Consider the following 21125-nt stretch of genomic DNA (forward strand, 5'->3'; position numbering starts at 1 on the left):
TTTATTTGTTTGCTTGTTTTTTTATTTGTATAACCACCAATCTCATATATTTGAGTCTGAGTGGTTCCCAGTTATAAACAATATAAAACAGCAAAGCCATATAATTTAAAACAATAAAAACAATATAAAATATTAAAACTTACAAAATTAATAAGTTGGATAGTGTCAGACATGAAGAATCAGGGCCACACATTAAATTTCCAGTTAAGATTTATTCCTCACCTAGTCAACAAATGTTCAGCACTAAATTGACGCTAAGTAAGAGAATCAACAGAATTCAAGAGGAGTTAGACTTGGATCATTTATAACGACTCTAGCTGATTCCTCTCTTGAGTCTGCCTCTGGGCTCTGCTTCTTCTCCTACCTCTGGTCACATCTATTAATAACCATCAAAGCTGTTTAGGGTACAGCATCTGTCACACTCCTGGCCTATTGGTGACATTTTCAGAGCCTTGCAAAAGACCAGCAGGATTGGGATCAACCTGATCATTGATGGAGGGAGGACGATGTTCCATTTGGCAAGGACCACAACAGAAAAGGCTGTCTTCCTGGGCCCAACAAAACAATACACTCCTTGGCTGACAGGGTCCCTCCTGCTGGACCTTTTGGGAGCAAGTGGTCCTTCAAAAAACCCAATCCGCCAAAGGGGCTTTATAAGTCATTACCAGCACCTTGAATGGCACCCTAAAGCAAACTGGCAACTAATGCAATTTACAGAGCAGGAGTATAACATGCACCAGTAATGTAGAGCAAACATTACTGCCCACAAAACGACATTGTGCACGGTTTTAAGTTTTCTCAGCTGCTGGTTGTTTAAAATGGCAGGTTTCAGATTTTCAATGAGATTCTGTAAATTTTAGAAGTTATATAGTCAATCTGTATTCAGATTAACATAGTTGGAAGGGACCTTGTAGGTCATCTAGTTCAAGTGATATTATCATACGTGTTATATATCTAATTTACCAGACAATGACAAATTTCTTTAAGGAATGGTATATTTTGATTGAGGGGATGTTTTTTTTAAAAAAAATAAATTAATGTGTATATTAGTTCTACTTTTATTATGTTTCTGTGTAAATAATGCAGAATTTTTTTAAGGTTGCTAAATATCAATTTAGCCTCTCAGGTAACATTCAAAAGTTTCTTACAATCATGGTTTTTCTTGTGAGGGTTCAGTGTAGTTGCCTCTTGTATGGAAGGCATATGAACCCCATTCATGATAATTACATTGCATTATAGTTTTCCATTATAAAATCCAGTGAAAGATTTGAACTTGTACAACTAAACCTTTTTTCTAACCTGTGCACAATAGTCTTCCCAAAGTATAGTTCAAGTTGTGAGCATGTGTGAAAGGCTACAGAAAAGGGTAAAATTGCTTTCTCCCTATTCTCCTGAGAACTGATTCCATCAGTCAGAGGAGTTAATTAAATGTGACACTGATATCCAATTTTTAGCAAATACTGCACTTTTACAGCTTTAAAATTAATTATGGACAATATTAGCCCATTATTTTATTTTAGTTAATTAAATCCTTAAGAGATGTGCAGAAAGCTACTTCCTTTCCATTTATGTGAAAACAGAAAGCTGAAATGAAAACTACTTTTCTTCAGCCATCTTTCCAACTGAGTACATTGCCTCGGGTCTAATCTCAGGCACTCCTTCTGCAAAGCTTTTCTGGATTACTTTCTTCCAGTTGCAACCAGATGAAGCCACATTTCTCTTTCTAGTTGATCTACTGTTCTCCTCTCTTCCTCTCCCCCCCACATCATTTTAACTACTTAAGATATTCCATTATAACATGAACATAGACTGCCCCATGAAGAAACCTGTAAGGGTACATATCTGCCTTTACATTGGCCTGCTACTTAACTCTTATGCCCTGATAAATAACTCAATTTTACTGTACAGAACATAAGGCCGTTTTCTGTATTGGTATTTAAAAATTGATTAAATTCATGCATCCAACACAGTAGGTTTCCAATTTTCTACCTCTGGGGAGCTTTTCCATCAAGATATAATGCATTGACTTTTATCCCGCATAATGCAGAATATTTTATGAAATAATTCTAGAATAAATCTTTGGAGTATATGTCAGACTTGCATGCCTTTATTTTTCTGAGTGTGCATTGAAGATGTGCAGCAAATTATCCTTGCAGCTGCCCATTTCTGAGCATAAGACCTCAGTAGCAGATTATAGGGGGAGAGAGAGAGAGAGAGACAAAAAAATTCAAAGCAAAAAATAACTCTACCTTATTTTACTTTTAAATCATGACTAGACTGATCACATTTTGTACAGATAGATACTTAAACCATTCACAGCTTTTCATGGAGATTGGTAGATATCAAGGTTTTCTTTGTTAAGAAAATTTCAGAAAGAAAGATAGTAGTATGAGTATGAGTGGGATATTGGTTGACTTTTCTTTGGAAGTAAGTCTTAGTTTCTAGAACTAGTGTCTAGGCATTTCATTTTTTTATTTAACTATATTGTTTTATTTATAAAATATTTATAAATATTTATTTATAAAAGATTTTATGTATGTTTATATATTATAATTCACTGTGTTAGAGTAACCAAGGAATTCTATCCATATGGTACATTCTTTTTAGTCAAGCAGACTTGGAAATATCTTCAAAATTATAAAAAATATTTACATATAGGTTTTTAAAACAGCAGCAAAAGAAGAAGTGTAAATAAAATCACCAGATGATTCAACTGACTGATTCACTAATAATTATTAGTTGGAAAAAGTATTTGATGACTCAGATACTTAATGCTGTCGCAGCTTTTGTATTTCAGTTTCATATTAGCTTCTTTTTAGGAATAGTTTTTATTTGATAAAGTTAAATTTATTTTGTTCCGTCAAAGGAGCACCAGTAGCTTAGCCATAAACCTGTCAGAGTTTGCTATTATAATTAGTCTAACAAAAGGACATCACTATTAAGCATGTGTCTTTCCCTTTATAGTTAAACTGAAAAAAATAAAATTTACATTTCTCTGTTACACTACAAAGGAAACATATGAGTCAGAAATTTACCACTTCCGTATCTTAATTATTCCATTCAGGATATATATAAAATTGGTAAGTCAACTCAAAATACAAAATACTTTGCTGAATCACACAGAAAAAACAAAATTACAGGTAATTTCATTTAATTAATAGTCTAAAACACATCTGGGACCTCAAAATTGATTGGGAGAGAAATCATTCTGTTTATCAATGACATTTAAAGTAAGTTGTCAGTGTCTTGTTCCTCTAAATTTTTTTTTGGTGTGGGGGGGGAATAATTCCTAATGAATGATTTTGTAGTGTATGGTGATAGTAATTCAGTCATGGCATTTGATGGAATTTGTTGAAAATGTTACCAAAGGCCAGATATTGCTACACTTAATACTGTGTTTGTTTTCAAAAATATGTTTTGTATTCATTTTACTGAAGTCAGTGACTGAGAGTCAAGCCAAACATTGGCAGAAACCTTCTTCAGTTACATTGTAAACTTCAGGAAGGGATTGATAAGGCAGGTGCCCCTTCTTCCATTATTGGTTGGGCTAGTTTCATCACCAAACCTCCAAAACATCAACTACATAGTATAGTTGATACACACCCTAGGTTTCATTTTCATAGAACTGTAAAGATGATTGAAACTTCATTTCTGTTGTTATTTATATTTTCACCAACTACATGAAGAGTCTTTTGAACGTTCCTTATTTAGGTACAGCAACCCACCCACCCACCCACCCCCAAAAATATTTGGAAACTTCAGTATAGTAGTTTACCTCTGCTACTGAGAATTTTCTGCTTAAATTCTGAATTTGATTTACAGTATATTTAGCTGCAGGAAGTCTGCTTCATCAGCACTGGAACCATTTCAAAATCATGCAGAGCTACTAGCAGGAATAGTATTTGCATAACCAAAGTAGCACATCTGTGAAAAAAGTTGATGTCATCCATAACAACTAAACATTAGGCCTAAATATATGCTTTGAAAATGATTCTGAAGAAGTGTTGTGGGTCTCTCACAAGTGCAGCATCTCTCTGCTACTGTTTAAAGTAGCTTTCACACAAAAGCGGAAAAAACAGATCTGGCCACTTTAAAGTTTTGAATCATTACATTTTTAAATGTGCTCATTTTAAAGAAAAATAGAAACAAAGAATGCAGAAGATATTTGTAGAGCATAAGTATTTTCTTAAGCCAAGTCCCTTAAAATCAGGGGTGGGATTCTACCGGTTCTGTCTGGCTCTGTAGAACCGGTAGCTCTGAAAAGCAGCAGACATAGAACTGGTTCTATGTCTGCTGCTGTTTTGGACCACCTGCCCGCCTGGGCTCTTACCTGACCTTTATTTTCTGGTTTTTCCCCCACAGCTGCTTTGTGTGGCACAGCTGCAGTTGAAAAGCAGGAAAAAAGTGCTTTTTTAACCACTGCGCACCCGTGCGCAGCGCTGCTCATATGTCCAGGCAGCAAACTGACGATGATTTACACATGCGCGCGCAAATCGTAAATCACCAAACCGGTAGTTACACCAGTCAGATCCCACCCCTGCTTAAAATATGTGAAAACTATCCTTAAAAGAGTTTCTAAAATACAGATGATATTTAATAGTTCTAGAATTTAAGAACTGGATTTTGTCATCAAGATACTCTTCATAGCAATAAATAATGCTTCCTTATAGAAGTTGCAAACAAATCAGATTATATCATATGAGAATGCAGTAAAGACAACCAATGTCCTATGAATATACTTTGAAAGCCATTAACCAAGAAACCTTCTACATCAGCTAAAGGATTTTAGGACCAGGAATGATAATTCCATGAGATCCATCTAGACCAGGGGTGTCAAACTCACGTTGTCATGGCATCATGTGATGTATAGCGACTTTCCTCCTGTTGCTAAACCGGGCATGGGCGTGGCCAGCACATGACGCATCTGGCCCACAGGCTGCCAGTTTAACAGCCCTGATCTAGATGTTCATGGCCTGCTTGCACCAATCTGTCAAGTGATACAACTTTTGTTACTCTTTTGTTTCAGAAAAGGAACTTTTCTGTTTATCAGATGGATTACTTGTTTTCAATATTGTATGGTTCTCCTATGAGAAATTACACAAAATCACAACATATTAATGTAATCTTGTTCTGCTTATTAACATTTTATATTCTCCTGCTTAAAATTTGCATTGTGAAGGTTTTATTATATAGTGGTATGAATGGAAGAGAGGGAGGTCTGTATGAATTAATGAACACAAACCATTTAATGTTTTCAATTAGAACAATAATTATATTGTTCTCATTGAGCCACTACTGTATACCAAAATACTGTATATAAATCCATTGCCAAACAGTGGGGAAAAATTTACTGCATTAATATCGAAGTAGAAATGTTAGGAAATTGAAGAGCATTAAAAACATCTTTGCTTGTTAATACAAATCTGTTGATAACCAGTATGTCACATGTAGAACAGGATATTACAGGTACACTATGATATTTTTGTGAATCATTACTTAAGAGCTAATCCTGTTATTTCTGAAGCAACTTCATATTTTTATGAATGAAGTAAACCATTCTCTTTTAAGTACCTTAAACGGATTATCGTATGTTATTTGGGTTTAAACTGGATTCAACAGGTATAGTTACAGTTCTTTGAAAGGGTAACTTAAATGTTCAGGTGATGAAATATAAAGGGGTAATCTATTTCTATTGACATTCAGGTTAATTCTCAGAATATATTTCCGGTTAAAAATGGCAGGATTCCACAAAATTACAATAGCATAGCTATGCTTAAACTACAGTTTTTGAACCTCTTTACAATATATGACTGCTAAGTTATTCATTCTGTTTTTGTTTTTGCAAGATTTAACACTCGTTTGTCAGGTGGCATTGAACAAAGAAATACTATGTACCAGTCAGAGTTGTTGCCATAAAACTGAAACTAAATTATTAGTTTTTATCAAGTTCCTGTAAGCTATATTCTGTTACTAAATCATTTTTTCTTCTTTAGAAAGCCTGTGTGAGAATTCCTTTAAATAAATGTGGAGATACATAATGCTTTGCTGTAAACATGCCTTTATCCACTGCTCTCAAAATTAAATAGAATAATAAAACTCCTGTGACTTGCTGAACTGAATTATGCAGAGAAAGTTATTTCAGAGAGAAATTTCTCTATTAAACTCTAAAAGGAACAGAACAGGGGAATATTTCCTTCACTTTGTTCTGTTGGAATTAGTATGATTGGTATGAGATGATCAATAGTTAGCAATTGTATAATAAATTGAACTTTGCTGCTCATCTAAGCATGAGCATCTGTTATAGTTTAAACACAGCCACCTAAAATTTGTTCTTAAAGTTTTGAAGAACTTTGGGAACTATAGGACTAGTTCTGTAGGCTAGTATTAATAGCTAATTTCTATAGGGGAAAAGCTTAAAAGTCTTGGTGGGAAAAATATTTTTCAATGCTTAAACTTGTTCAGTGAAACTCATGAAATGATTGAGTCCTGGGTGCTTTTTGAGGTTTGTTGTTTGCTTATAGACATTTCATTACCCAATGTGTAACATCATCAATGCTTGTGAATGTGGAGTTTGTTCTCTGTTTATATACAGTAACTCGACCTGCCACTGTTTGTGGCCACTTGGTTTTCTTCTTAGTAGTAGTTCCTTAAGTAGGGTATTGATTAGAGTAAAAAAATAACATTCATCCATTTTGTTTGTTAAGTGATCTTGGAGATGCGGATGAAATTGGGAAATTGCCAGGCAGCAAGGCAATGACTATTGGTACGTAAGTGCCAGAGGGTGTGGAATGACATATTTCTGCTTTAATCTAAAATGTAAATTTTAAATTATTAATTTATATGTCTTTTATTACAAATAGGATAGGCAGGGGGACTCACTAATGAAAGCATTGTATAAAGTTCTGAGGAAAGTTAATGTAGATTAGTCTTTGACTTACAGCAGTTCGTTTAATGACCATTCAAAGTTACAACAGCACTGAAAAAAATGACTTATTACTGTTTTTCCTGTTTTTGACCATGTGGCATCCCCATGGTCACATTATCAAAATTCAGCCATTTAGCAACTGACTCATATTTATGATGGTTGTAGTGTCCTGGGGTCACATGATCACCTTTTGCAACCTTCTGACAAGCAAAGTCAATGGGGAAGCCACATTTATTTAACAGCAGTGTTCCTAACTGAACAACTGCAGTGATTCACTTAACAACTGTGGTAAGAAAGGTTATAAAATGGGGCAAACTTCACTTAACATATGTCTCACTTAGCAACAGAAATTTTGAGCTCAATTGTGGACATGTCGACTACCTGTAGTGTGTCTATCTAAAGTAATTTTTTAATGCAAAGTTTTTTCCACATGGTGGTTTTTGATTATTTGTGTTAAACTACAATTTCTATCAATATCCATCATCTTTAGCCAGAACAGTTGATAGATATGCGTTGAGTTGATGAATAAATATATCTGTGGGGCACCTGACTGGGAACTGCTGATTTTAAGGATGTCATAGACTTTTGAAGGAAGCTGTCCAATTATTCTCCTGTAGTCTGTCTCTTGAATTGTGAAGTAAGAAACTGTTTTCTATGAAAAATCGTGTTTTTCACTTGTATTACTAGTGAAATAATATTTCTGGCTATACTGCAACTATAACCTCATGGTTGGTAATTTATTTTTACCATGAAAAAAAATGATTTCTGTCAGCTATTCTTATATTTCAGTATGGCTGTATAAAATAGAAACACGGAATCAGCTTAGAGGAGACACTATGCCTTGGGACTTGGTTAAGTTACAATTTAGCCTAGCATGACCTCTTGAGCAGAGAATTCCAGCTTTCATTTTATTGATCATGTGTTAAATTTGATATGTATTGGCTTGCTCAATGCAGTGCAGAGATATCTAGGGGACACAGGGAGAGAAATGGAGAGTGAAACATTTGCAATAAGGGAGTGCACTGTTTGGGATTCAATCCCAGGCTTTTACACCAGTGAACATCTGTCATCCTTCCAAGAACATTGCAGGGTTAGTTCTCAGGTTGTAAACCTCCTGCATCATATGTCTCATAAAATAGCCTCCTGTTTTTAAAAGGGATAGAGAGAAGAATGGCTGAAATCTGTCTTTCCGTGGTATTTAAAGTCTGCATAACATAAACCATAATAATTAAATGGTTTTTGATATTTTTTGTCTTTAATTGTATTCTGTGAGTTAGATGGGCAGTTTCTAAATTTGATGTATAAACAAAACAAAATAAAATAAATATAACTTAAATCTTAATTCTTTTGAACTGGTAACCACAGGTCTGCTACATCAGAATAGTGCAAACTTGCCCCCAACCCTTAAGCTCTCAGAGAGAGAGCTGGGATGAAACATATCCGTCCCTATATGTGTGGTTTTATATAATTTCCACCCTTCTTGGAGGGAAAGGGGACAGTTTTTACACAATATACAGTATATCCTGTGAGGTATTTTTAGTGCCTCCTGGTGGTTTATATAGGTATGTGTTACTGTTAATTGAACATAGTTAATAGAAGATTGATTGTTACGATTATTTTCATTTTCTAACTACATTGCAGTCAAAATACCAATGTATGGCTTGATTTGTAGAGGGGAAAAATTACATGGCCTCAAACTACTAAACAGTATGTCTGTTATATGAACTTGGCTATATATGTATAGCTAGGATGCAGACTCACCATATTTATGACTACTATGTGGTGGACAAGACTTTCCTGACCTGATGTGTTCCAGATGTGTGGAAAGAAATTTCCAGAATTTACAGTCAGTATGCCCTGCACTGGCTGGGAGTTTTAGCCCAATGTTGTACTATAGATGTTTATCTCTTCCTATTTACTTCTCTTTCATTCTTTCAATATTTTGGAACAATTGCAAATTCTTGAAAGCAAGCGGAGCTGTGTTCAAAATCTCCTAGTCCTCTTTTAAGCCCTGAACTAAACACTTTAGTTGACTTTTCTTTTTAACAAGATATTTAATATTTTGCAGATGTATTGTTTTTACCATTCTGAGAACAGCAATACAGAGAGAATTCTTTTCAAAGCAGCTTTTATTTTTATTATCCCTATCTCATTCGTCTTAAGGCAGAATTTCCATTTTCTAGTTCAGCTTCTTTTCCTATACTTTATTTGTGAATTAAACGGGCATTCATTCTAAGAAGGACAAAACCAAACTGTGCTTTTCGTAGAAATGATTCTATTTAATATTTTCCAGTATTAATTATCTAGAGAAACATAATGGTTTTGCTGCTGTGGAATTGTTCTTCTCTCAGTCATGTTTTTTTTTCTTTTTGTTCAGTTCAATTGCTCAACAAGCCAAAGTGATGTCAGAATGACTACAGGCATACCAGTTATCATCATGCAAACAATACAATATTTGCATCAAAGCATTTGATACAAACATAAGGATTGTTCATTTGCATTATCACAAGCATATCTTTTTCTTCCCTTAAATCCAATCCCACCCTAATGCTCCATTTCTGAATGGATAAAAAAATGAGAAAAAGACAGTTACTGTTCATAAATATTTTCTGGAAAATGTCAAGTAATTTCAGCTCAGATGTGATTGTTTGGTTTTAAAATATCAAACTGGAGCCAAAGTTTCTTTTCTTCCCATATAGATTCACAGCAATCCTCTACCAGAATATTTTTATATCAAATTTTACCTAAAACTCTGAATGCTGTATGGTTCAAGGAAATGTATCCGCTGGTTCTGTGGCTACAAGTAACAGAGTGTTATGCCTGAATGAGCTGTAACAGAGAAAGTATCAATTTCACCTTAACCATTAAGTCTTTCAATAGACTTCAATCCACACAATTCATTTGTAAACATCACATAATGAGAAATCATAATATGGATAAGATGTGCTACAACAGTGCATCATGAATTTTCCAGTTAGATGACTAATGATGATGTGAAAAAGTGTTTGTATGAATTATGTTGAAATATTATTAGCTATTAATACCTTTAATGTATTATTAAAGTTTATTAATTATTAAATTTGTTTGCTTCCCATCTTTCCATGAGGTTATTGAAATACGCTTCAAAATATATTAAAATTTCTGTTTTTATCTACTTGCTAATATCATTTTGAGATGCTTAGGCAGGATATTAAAAGGCAGCCTGGCTAGTTCATTCTTTTTGATGGTCTCTCTCTCTGTTTCTATCTCTATATTCTGTGCCTGTACAGAGTGGCATTTTAGAACTTACTACTGCTAAACTACAGACTCAGCTTTTGCAGATCACAAATGGATAACAGGAAAGCTGTATTTTTTTTTTTATTGAAGATAAGTTTGGAATTCTTGAGCATTTTATTGAAAAGACTAGCATTGCTACCATGAACATAGCCTGTAAATGTAAATTCACCGAGTAATCTCTTTAATGAAACTATAAGCATAGATAACAAAATGTAGGTTTAATGCATTACCTGTATGTCATATTAATTTGATGTTAAAAATTAATATGGGAAAGTAAAGGCAGAGAAAACTCATTTTTCTCAATAATGTGTTGTTGTACTTTAGATTGCTGAACAGCCAGAAGATCATCCTGTGAATCTTTCAGTGTTCATATCTTCATGGATTTCTGTAATCGATTAATTTCTCCGTATATCCACTTCCCTGTTTTGTGAGAGTATTAGCCAGCACAGATTCTGGGAAAATTACATGTAAGTCCTACTTTTGATTTCTGTTTTATTAAAAAGAAAAGGGTTATAGAAAGAGGCTTTTTCCTAAAGGGGAGGGAAAGGGAACTCAATAATCTGTGTAGTTCCTGTGAAAGCATTTTAAAATGTAATTTATCAGTTAGCATTAAGCTTTGAATAAATTAAATCTGAAGTACTGTTACTGCCTCTTTAAAACTAAATGGAGTAATTTTGTCGTTTTGTAAGATTCTTGAGTACTTTTTTTTCTGACAGCAAAGCTTAGAAGCAGGAATGTTATTAAGCCTTCAGGTTTTTTTAATATGTGGAAATTTTTTAATGAGGCATAGTTAGATACGGAACTCTGGTCCAATATATTTCCTCATAAACTTTTCCATATTAGGTTATAAAATTGGTTGATTCAAAGAACCATACTTTTTACAATTTATCCATTTATCCGTTCATTCCTTTCATCAACAGTGGAATCCTTAAGTCATTGTCATTTTAAGGAAATCAGTTTTGAATTTTGCAGAAGCATGGTAACTGAGAATTTACTGGATGACAGTTTTGGTTGTAGTAGACATTCTCATGTTTTGAAAACATGAAATCATATGTGTTTTAAAAATTAAAAACTCCGTAAATGGGTTGCACCCTTAATACATTTAGAGAAGTAACCTCATTCTAAAATTCAAGTGGGAGCCTCCCTCTTCCCCACACCCATAAATTAAGGCTAATTTTTAGATTTATATCCCTCTCCATTATTTTTTGGAATAGCACAGGAGGATCTGAACCTCTCAATTCAGGAATTGAGAAAATTCTTTTTTTTTAATTCAGATTTTTTTTATTGAAAATAAACATTAAAAATATTGAATGTGGTGGACTTTCTTTGACATACCATTCAGTCTTTACATTTTACATTAAAAAGATCAAAAGAGAATAACATTTATATACGTATATACATCTATACAATTAAACTTTGCACTATTTTAGATCTTATTCTTATATCTCATTTCTATTTCACTTTAAATTCTAATTTCAATTTTATGAACTTCCTTTCATGTCCCTCCATGTGTAGAGTTTGTTCAATAGTTTATAATATTCTAATTTATCTTGGTCTTTCAATTCTAATGTTAAACTATCTAGTTCAGCTCATTGAAAAATCTTACCTATTATAGTATCGTCATTTGGAATTTGAAATTGAGAAAATTCTTAATCTAGCTGGCCTTCTGTCCCTCCCAAAGATGTGAAGCTTAAATGACAGAGATATCAGATATGTCATCCATGGTTCTAAAATAAAAATGTTCCCAACTGCATAGGAAACAGATTAGGGGAGGAAACGGGGGAAATGGAAAAAACCTTCCTCTAGTGACAGTTTCATTGCTTGCAACTGATCTGTACAAGCACTTTTTATTTTTCTTCAGGGTATAGAATTATAGAAATTTCATCTAACTCAACTCCCTTAATATAATTAGGATTTTTAAAGCTTTTATATTCAGATTAGATAATAATGTGTCTTTGTTTATCCCCAAATTATAGGCCTTAGATACCAGGAGTAATTTCTAAACAAAGAATATGTTGAATCTGCTTTATAGCACATCAAGTCACTAAAATACTGAAAAGAAGGCTTTAGCTAGGTTGTTGTGCTGTACAGTAGGAGTGTAACATAGTTGATAATGCTTGCAGGTGAAAAGCTGATCCTTCAAATTATTAGCTGATTTTTTTTTTAAATGTAAATGTTCTAAGAATGGGACCTGAGAACTTTAAAATTCTCCATTTTTCCCTGTCCCAGGAAATGTTTAATGGGTAACTTGTCTTACCGTCTATATGTACATTTTATATGTGTGTGCTCATATAAAATATAAACACATGCACACATGTATACACATAAGATATATACCTTATAACTACATACACACATATACCAAAAAATTGCAAAGTGTTCTATTTCTATTTTCAGAGACGTTTTAATATTACAACCTTCTAAATTCAGCCTATTCAGAACATTTTAATATTGCAACCTTACTTTTACATTTGAATTTTTATCATCTTCAAATCCTTTGACAATTTAATAAATTTTCTTTTTTAAAAAAAACTGGTCATTTTCCATTTAGTGGAAACACATCAAAGATTATCATTTATCAATATCATTATCAACTTTATCCTTATCATTTTGCAATTTCTTTCTGTTTTTAAAAGAAAAGGCACATTAAGGGTGCTATAACCTGTCATTTATTATTTTAAAGCAGTTTGAAGTTGTTGCAGATGCAAAATCTGGATGTAATATATATAAAAATGAGGTAATGTTGATTAAAAGGTCTGAATACTTAAGAGTCTGTGTCTATTTAAATTTAGAGGGAATGTGCTTTTTCCACATCATGCTCAGCTTCTAATTGAATGTTGTTTAATGGTCAGTTATATTCAGATCCACATGTCTTTTACAGCATTAACTGGTAGAGCAACTAACACCTTTTGCTCAAAGCTAACTCTAGATACAGTCATTCATAGACTAACACATAATCTGTGCCACTTTTTAATGCAGGTTCAGAAACCTATTTTATATTCCTCAAAATTAAGGGGCAGCTAACAGGAGAGTCATTTCATTTTTCATCATTGGGAAGACGCATGCAGAGAAAGCATAAAGGGAGAACAAGGAGCCAAAAGTTATAGTAAAACCTTAACTTTTTGTCAAGGATAAAATGCCACAGCAAAAAAAAAAATTTTTTTAATCATGTCATTGAGCTGGCTTGTTTTAGATAGATCTCATAAAGGGAAGTTAGGTCCTGATAACATATATTTCCCTCTAAGTCAGTCACCATTTTTACAGACCATAAAGTTTCCAATAGAATATTTCATGTGCCATGTGCTAGTCATTTATTTCAAGATACCAAAGTCAGATTACTCAAATGACAGTATTAGTGAAATCCACTTTCCCTAACCTTAGCCAGTGAAACTAAAATTCTTCTCACCACATAAGTTTTAATTTTACTTCAGTTTCAGTACTTTTGTCTGTAATCGCCTCTAAGGTACAGTCATTCAGTAACTGATCTGAGGGCATTGTGGTTTCAGCTGAGTTAGTATATGTCCCATATTTCATAGCAGCTTTTTTTACAACCTTCAAAGGCCAAATAATGTAGAATATTTGCAAATCATCTTTTTTTAAAATGTTTTTATTTTTAAGGACTTTCACAATAATAGTTTTGTTTTTCCCCTCATTTTACCTTTCAGCAGACTCCCTATAATGAGAAGATATTTTAGGGTTTGAGAGAGAGAGAGAGAGAGAGAGAGAGAGATATGCTCTCTCTACCTTCTGTCCATCTAAATGTGGTGGGTGGATAAAAATTGGTGGGAGGGGGTCAAGAAAATTAAGACTTATTCTCTATCATTCCTGAAATGTAAAATACAGCAAAATGACTTTATGTAAGAGAAAACAAGATTTAAAATTAATGTTTTTTAAAACTCTTCCTACCTGAAAGATAGGCATATAGTTAAAACAATTATCTTCCCCTCAGTGGATAATGTTCAGACAATGGCTAGAGCAAGGCTGTCAACTTGCAGCCCATGGGCTGAATGCATCATGTGCTGGCCACACCCACGCCCGATTTGGCAAATAGGGGGAAAGTCACAATATTTCATATGACACCACTGTGACGCTGCGAGTTTTACACCCCTGGGCTAGAGACACATTTGTTGGAAATGCATTAATTCATATGTGTTAGTTCAGTGACTCGTCCAACTCTAGAATTCTGATGGAAAAACTGAAGATGTTCAAGGTTGACTGCTGAGAGATAATTTGGATTGTGACAGGGTATGCATACCATCAATAAATAAAATCTGGACAACAGAGTCCAAGAAATGGACAAAAGCATTATGGAAAACTTAAGGAGAAACAATGCTTCTGAAAGTCCTCCTAATAGTGGGTGAGACACTACTTTTCCTTCTGTGACTCAAAACTGGCTATATTAGAAGTCTATGAGGTTTGTTTTTCTCCATTTGTCCCTTTTATCTCAGTTTTTAGATACTTTGGTCCTAATGCAAGGAAGGTCTAACTAAGAGGATCAAGACCTGAAAAGTACTGTATGTGAATAAGAAATCAACTGGAAATACAAGGACTGCAAGATGGGCAGTTAAAAAAAAAAAGCAATTGAAAAATTGCTTCTGTATTGTTGCCAAAAATTTGCCAAGGGTCAACCTCAGCTTGAAGAAGACTTTTATCTTAAAGGAAAGAAGAGACATAATAGAATTATAATATCTTATCTAGATTCTTAAGAAGCCATGGCATTGCAACAGCTTAACTTGCTAAGATAAAGCAGGTACCCCCTAGAGTAGGGGTCTGCAAGCTGTGGCTCTGGAGTCACATGCGGCTCTTTCAGCCCTCTGCTGCGGCTCCCTGTTGGCTGATCCCACTACTAGCTGGCCCCTCCTCTCCCCATCACTCCTTGCCTGGCGGGGATGGAGACTCGCTCCATATTCCAGAGCAAGAAGCGACTGGGTGGAAGTGAGTGACATAGAGTTGGCCATGACCACCCAGTCAAACTGGTTATTAAATTATTGGTTCCTGGTGTTCTCTTTTCTGTGGGAAATGGGTGCAAATGGCTCTTTGAGTGTTTAAGGTTGCAGATCCTTGCCCTAAAGCCAAAGCACTAACAAAAGGCAGAATGTAGAAGGGAAATAATATTCTTTATCTCATTACAAAAATAAGTATTGGAGGAAAAACACTCAGGAAGACGCCTACTGAAGTATTCAATGCTATACTCTATGAATGCCTGATAAAACTCCAGTCCCTCTCTCCCTCATTTCCAAACCTCATTCTTCTTGCTAAGCACTTTTATGCTGAATTTACATGGGATGTCATGTCCTTTTAATAATCTAACTTACAGGGATGTCAAAAATAGCTTTAATGAAAAAAGGAAGAGGGCTTTCTAATCATTAATCACAAGGTGGATGAAGTCATGTGCAAATTAAGACACCACTGCTCTAAAATGTATGTATGGTTTTATGGAAATAGAAAAAAAATTAGGTATGCATGAGCCCAGTGTGTGGGGAAAGTCATGCATGTCATGTGTGGCTGTATAAGAATATCAGGCTAATTTGCCAAGCAATTTCTGAAATGCAATGTTAAATCCTTATATCATGCTTGGTTGTACACTGTTTCAGTATCTTATGAAGTGATTATGACTGCTGGAATTTTCTTCTCATTATAGCCAACTTCATGGGAGGGGTGTCTGCTCGTGATGTAGCACCCATTTTATTTATAGAAGTCTGAAGGTTCAATTTCAGAGAAAGAGGATTAGGTAGTAGATAATGGGAAGTATATTTGTCTGAAACCCTGCAGAGCTTTTGTCCATCTGCTTAGATGGAGAATCAGCCTGCCTAGATGTATAAGGCACTTTTTCTCCACCGTCTTCTGGACAGAATGTTCATACAATTTCCCACAATTAATTCCAGCCAGCAACATCTTCAATTCCTTCATTAATTACTTAATCTCTGCACAATAGAGCCACAAATAGGCACTTTGACATCCTGTTTGTTTTAATGGTAGCATTAAGTGTATGCTTAAATTGCAGCCAGTGACGTTCATTACACTTAATTTTGATGATTCTCTGTTTAATTTTGTATAGATTTGGCTTGATAATATTGTACTTACTGTGAGTCTAAGCATATTAGGGCTGAAAGACTTTCTCAGCTAACCAGTAGAAATTTCTTTTCTGTGTTAGATTTATGTGTATTTGTTCCATCCTTCTGTTGTATTAATCTGTGATAAAATTGGCATCTTGAGTGATTTGAGACTCAGACATTTACTATTAAATATTTTTATATATTATTACTTTAAAAGGACCAGCATAGTAAAGCTAGAACAGTGAAATCCGAAATGTTAACCGCATTCTGATTCACATAAAAGGTGCAGATCAGACTGATTTCATCAGAATTGATCAAAGCATTACGGGAGGACTGTATAGGTCGAATTTATGAAACAGAAAAAAGAAATGTCCAAGTGAAAAATGCAGAATTCAGTTAGATTCCTTCTTGTTTTGCTACTGCAGATAGGAGAAAAAAAGAGAAATTCCAAAGAGGTGAAGCCCAGGAATCGGTAGATGCCGCCTTCCTTCACTCCTACCCATCTCTTGTCAGTTTAATTTCAAGGCTCTATGGAATTCCAATGGATCTGAGCTCTGAATGTCATTCCTCGAAAAATAAACAAAACTTTGATGAAGATAGCAAGTGAGGACAAGGCTTGGGTTAGAATGAGCCATCATTCTGGGATTTTTTGTGTGTGTTGCTGTCTGTAACCTTTGCATTTGTAGATGTTGGAAGTGTAGGCGTACAAGAAAAAAAATAGAGGTGTTAATAAGACTTTCCATCTATTGCCCTTTCTTATACAACTGAAAAATAATACTCATACAATCTAGGACTACGGACGAAGCACAGCCAGTTTTCAAAAGCTCTCCGTCTTTCTTTCATTGGCTTGGTAAGATCTGTTTGGGATATGAATCCTATTGTAATTTTTTTAAAAAAAATGCTAAAAAGGTCAAATGAATAATTCTGTATAAAACAAAATGCTGGAATGGAACTTGTTGAAAATGGGGGAGGGGGTCGGGAGGTCTGGCTTAAAATTAGTTTAAAAAATCTGTTACTTCAGAGTATTATGCTGAAACATGGATTTCGAGAGAACTGCAACTTTTCAATATCCCCTCTACCTTAAAAAAGATTGTTTCAGAAGTTCTGTATTCTGAATTTTGTTTCAGATGTTCACATATCAGAGGATTTTTTTAGGAGAAAGGCTTGTTTTTTGACCAGAGCTTACTTGTTTCTTACAGTCATATTTGAAGCAGACTTGATCATTGTAGTCTTCTTCGGTACAGTACAGTATGAATTTCTGTTGGCAAAAAGGAGTTAAGATCTTTCTTATGAGAGAAAGCTGTTTAGGAATGTTGCATTTTTTCCACAATAAATTATGTATGCTAAACCTACCTATGCATGCACTAAGTGTTTAGTGCATATGCTCAGTCTGCTCTTGTTAGTTGATTTGGCCCTAGGATAGATCAATTATAAAAGCTAAGCCTTTCAAGTGTTTTGTGGGACTGAAGAAAGAGAGAGAGAGAAGAAGCAGAACTTACAAAAGAAGGGGAAGCCAAGACTAGGAGAGGAAGAGAGAGAATGGAAGGAATGGGTCATGGGGAGGACATCATTGCTAAAGAGATGAGGTAGAGGATAAGGGAAACTTTCACAGTAGATGAAAGGGATTCGAAGAATTTTGTTGGGTGACAGAAAATTTTGAATAGAATATAATAGAATTTTTTACTGGCCAAGTGTGATTGGACACACAAGGAATTTGTCCTTGGTGCATAAGCTCTCAGTGTACATAAAAATACATTCATCAAGAATCATAAGATACAATACTTAGTGGTAGTCATAGTCATAGGATATTAAATAAGCAATCAAATCATACTAGGAAACTAAATAAAACAATATAAATTGTAAAGATACAAGCATGAATTGCCTAAAAAGAAGAGGACTTGTGATAAACTTTCACTTATGTGAAATGGACAGTCTGTTAAAATAGAAAATTGTCAGTTCAAATATATCTTTAAGTTGTTTGTTTTAGTTTGTTTGGCATTGATGAATTGTGTATGGTTTTTTTTCTAATGTCTGTTTTTTTCTGATAAGGAAGAATATTTATAGCTCAGGATAGAAATGAAGGATCCTTAGTGCTCATTGAACTTGGTTGGTTTTTGTTTCATTCCTGTACTTATCTCCTTGACTGATCGAGACATCCAGGAAATCTCATTAATAGTTATTAAAAGAAACCAATTTTAGACACAACACAGAATCAGGTATAATAGATTTTATATGTTTTGGCTAATATGTCACAGTATGGTTGTGTAAACAAGCTATTTTGAAGATCTTGACATTTCTCAGTAGCAATAATAGTGATTTAATCCTATCCCTGTTGATTCATAGCAGTTGCACTCATATCTAAGGCAAATGTTCCCTGAAAGTGCTGCATATTGGTTTATTGTCTTACAAATTCTGATTTTGTTTGAGTGGTCACACCATAATCCTGGCTATTACATATATACATGATGATTGATAATAATTATGCCCCATCATGTTAGTGTTGACTCTTAACAGCCACATACATTGATATTCTGTGTGACATGAGGGGTCCTTGGTGCTCTCTGAGTTTGGTTGTTTTCTTGCAGACATTTTATTACCCAAACTAAGTACAATCATCAGTGTTAGTAAGTATAAAACCTCGGTATGAATAAGTGTAAAACTTACTGGTAATGATGGTATTACCTAATATGGGTAATAAAATTTCTGCAACAAAACAACCAAGCTCAGAAAGCACCAAGGACCCCTCATTTCAGCCCTAAGCTACAAATAATAATTCTTTATTATTGGTTTCTCCGTGACAGTCTGTCCCTAACCTGGTCTTTCACGTCTTCCAATGGTGCATTCATCTTCATTGTAACTGAATCCATCAGTCTTTCTGTTTGTCATCTATGTTCCTCTATTATATATTTTATTTCTGGATACAGATGTAACTGAATGTTGTACCATTTATTTGGAATTAATATGGATGTAGTCAAGAATTTTTTTCCTCTTTGAATTGGATTAAACTAATATTGGATTGACATACTTTTTTGTATCAGATTTTCCCTAAGTATCATAGTCTCAAAGAATTGGAGGGGCAAAATGGAAAATAAATCCAAACTGCTACAATGTCTTCCTCTTAGCCCTCTCTTCTTTAAACTAAACATATCCACCTATTTCAGTTATTCTTCATGGGATTTAGCCTCAAAGCCCCTTTCTCACTCATTTCTGCGTTGTTTCCAGTTCTTCTGCAACTTTTTTGTGTGTAGTGTAGTGAGTAATCAGAATTGAACATCGTATTGGGGGCACAGTGTTATCAGTGCAGCATAAGACTGAATGTGTTTTGTATTTATTTACATAAATTTAAATACGTGTCTCCAGACAATAAAATAGAGAGGGAGATTACAGGTGAAACTTGAAAAATTAGAATATCATGCAAAAGTTTATTTCAGTAATGCAACTTAAAAGGTATATATAACTAATATATGAGATTTGCATTACATGCAAAGCAAGATAGCTCAAGCTGTGATGTGTCATAATTGTGATGATTATGGCTTACAGCTCATGAAAACCCCAAATCCACAGTCTCAGAAAATTAGAATATTGTGAAAAGGTTCAATACTCTAGGCTCAAAGTGTCCTACTCTAACCAGCTAATTAAGCCATAACACCTGCAAAGGGTTCCTGAGCCTTTAAATGGTCTCTCAGTCTGGTTCAGTAGGAATCACAATCATGGGAAAGACTGCTGACCTGACAGTTGTGCAGAAAACCATCATTGACACCCTCCATAAGGAGGGAAAGCCTCAAAAGATAATTGCACAAGAAGTTGGATGTTCCCAAAGTGTTGTATCAAAGCACATTAATAGAAAGTTATGTGGAAGGGAAAAGGGTGGAAGAAAAGGGTGCACAAGCAGCAGGGATGACCACAGCCTGGAGAGGATTGTCAGGAAAAGGTCATTCAAAAGTGTTGGGGACTTTCCAAAGGAGTGGACTGAGGCTAGAGTCAATGCATCAAGAGCCACCACACACAGACGGATCCTGGACATGAGTTTCAAATGTCGTATTCCTCTTGTCAAGCCGCTCCTGAACAACAAATAACGTCAGAAGTGTCTTACCTGGGCTAAAGAAAAACAGAACTGGTCTGTTGCTCAGTGGTCCAAAGTCCTCTTTTCTGATGAGAGCAACTTTTGCATCTCATTTGGAAACCAAGGACCCAGAGTCTGGAGGCACACACTGCAAGATGCTTGAAGTCCAGTGTGAAGTTTCCACAGTTTGTGTTGAATTGGGGAGCTATGTCATCTGCTGGTGTTAGTCCATTGTGCTTCATTAAGTCCAGAGTCAACGCAGCCGTCTACCAGGAGATTTTGGAGCACTTCATGCTTTCTTCCGCAAATGAGCTTTATGGGGATGCTGACTTCATTTTCCAGCAGGACTTAGCACCTCCCCACACTGCCAAAAGCACCAAAACCTGGTTCAATAACTGGGATTACTGTGATTGGCCAGCAAACTCGCCTGACCTGAACTCCATAGAGAATCTATGTGGCATTGCCAAGAGAAAGATGAGAGACATGAGACCCAACAATGCAGAAGAGCTGAAGGCTGCTATTGAAGCGTCCTGGTCTTCCATAATACCTCAGCAGTGCCACAGGCTGATAGCTTCCATGCCATGCCGCATTGAGGCAGTAATTGCTACAAAAGGGGCCCAAACCAAGTACTGAGTACATATGCATGCTTATACTTTTCAGAGGTCCAATATTGTTCTATGTACAATCCTTGTTTTATTGATTACATGTAATATTCTCATTTTCTGAGAGTGTGGATTTGGGGTTTTCATGAGCTGTAAGCCATAATCATCTCAATTATGACAAATCACAGCTTGAACTATCTTGC

At 34.9% G+C, this 21125-nt stretch overlaps 1 protein-coding gene and 1 long non-coding RNA gene across 3 annotated transcripts in view; one reads left to right on the top strand and one right to left on the bottom strand.

The window, feature by feature from the left end:
* The window catches only part of BACH2 (BACH transcriptional regulator 2), a 175915-nt gene that overhangs the window by 86536 nt on the left and 68254 nt on the right, over window positions 1-21125 (top strand). For both annotated transcript variants that reach the window (XM_026726723.2, XM_087914197.1), the window contains exon 2: window positions 10526-10668. The gene's annotated coding sequence lies outside the window, so the exon portion shown is untranslated. The remainder of the gene's footprint in view (window positions 1-10525; window positions 10669-21125) is intronic.
* The window catches only part of LOC148127757 (uncharacterized), a 149461-nt gene that overhangs the window by 67162 nt on the left and 61174 nt on the right, over window positions 1-21125 (bottom strand). The window lies entirely within an intron of this gene.

This window comes from Pseudonaja textilis, chromosome 1 (genome assembly GCF_049901715.1).
Source record: "Pseudonaja textilis isolate UNSWEBS1 chromosome 1, rPseTex1.2, whole genome shotgun sequence".
Lineage (NCBI taxonomy): Eukaryota > Metazoa > Chordata > Lepidosauria > Squamata > Elapidae > Pseudonaja > Pseudonaja textilis.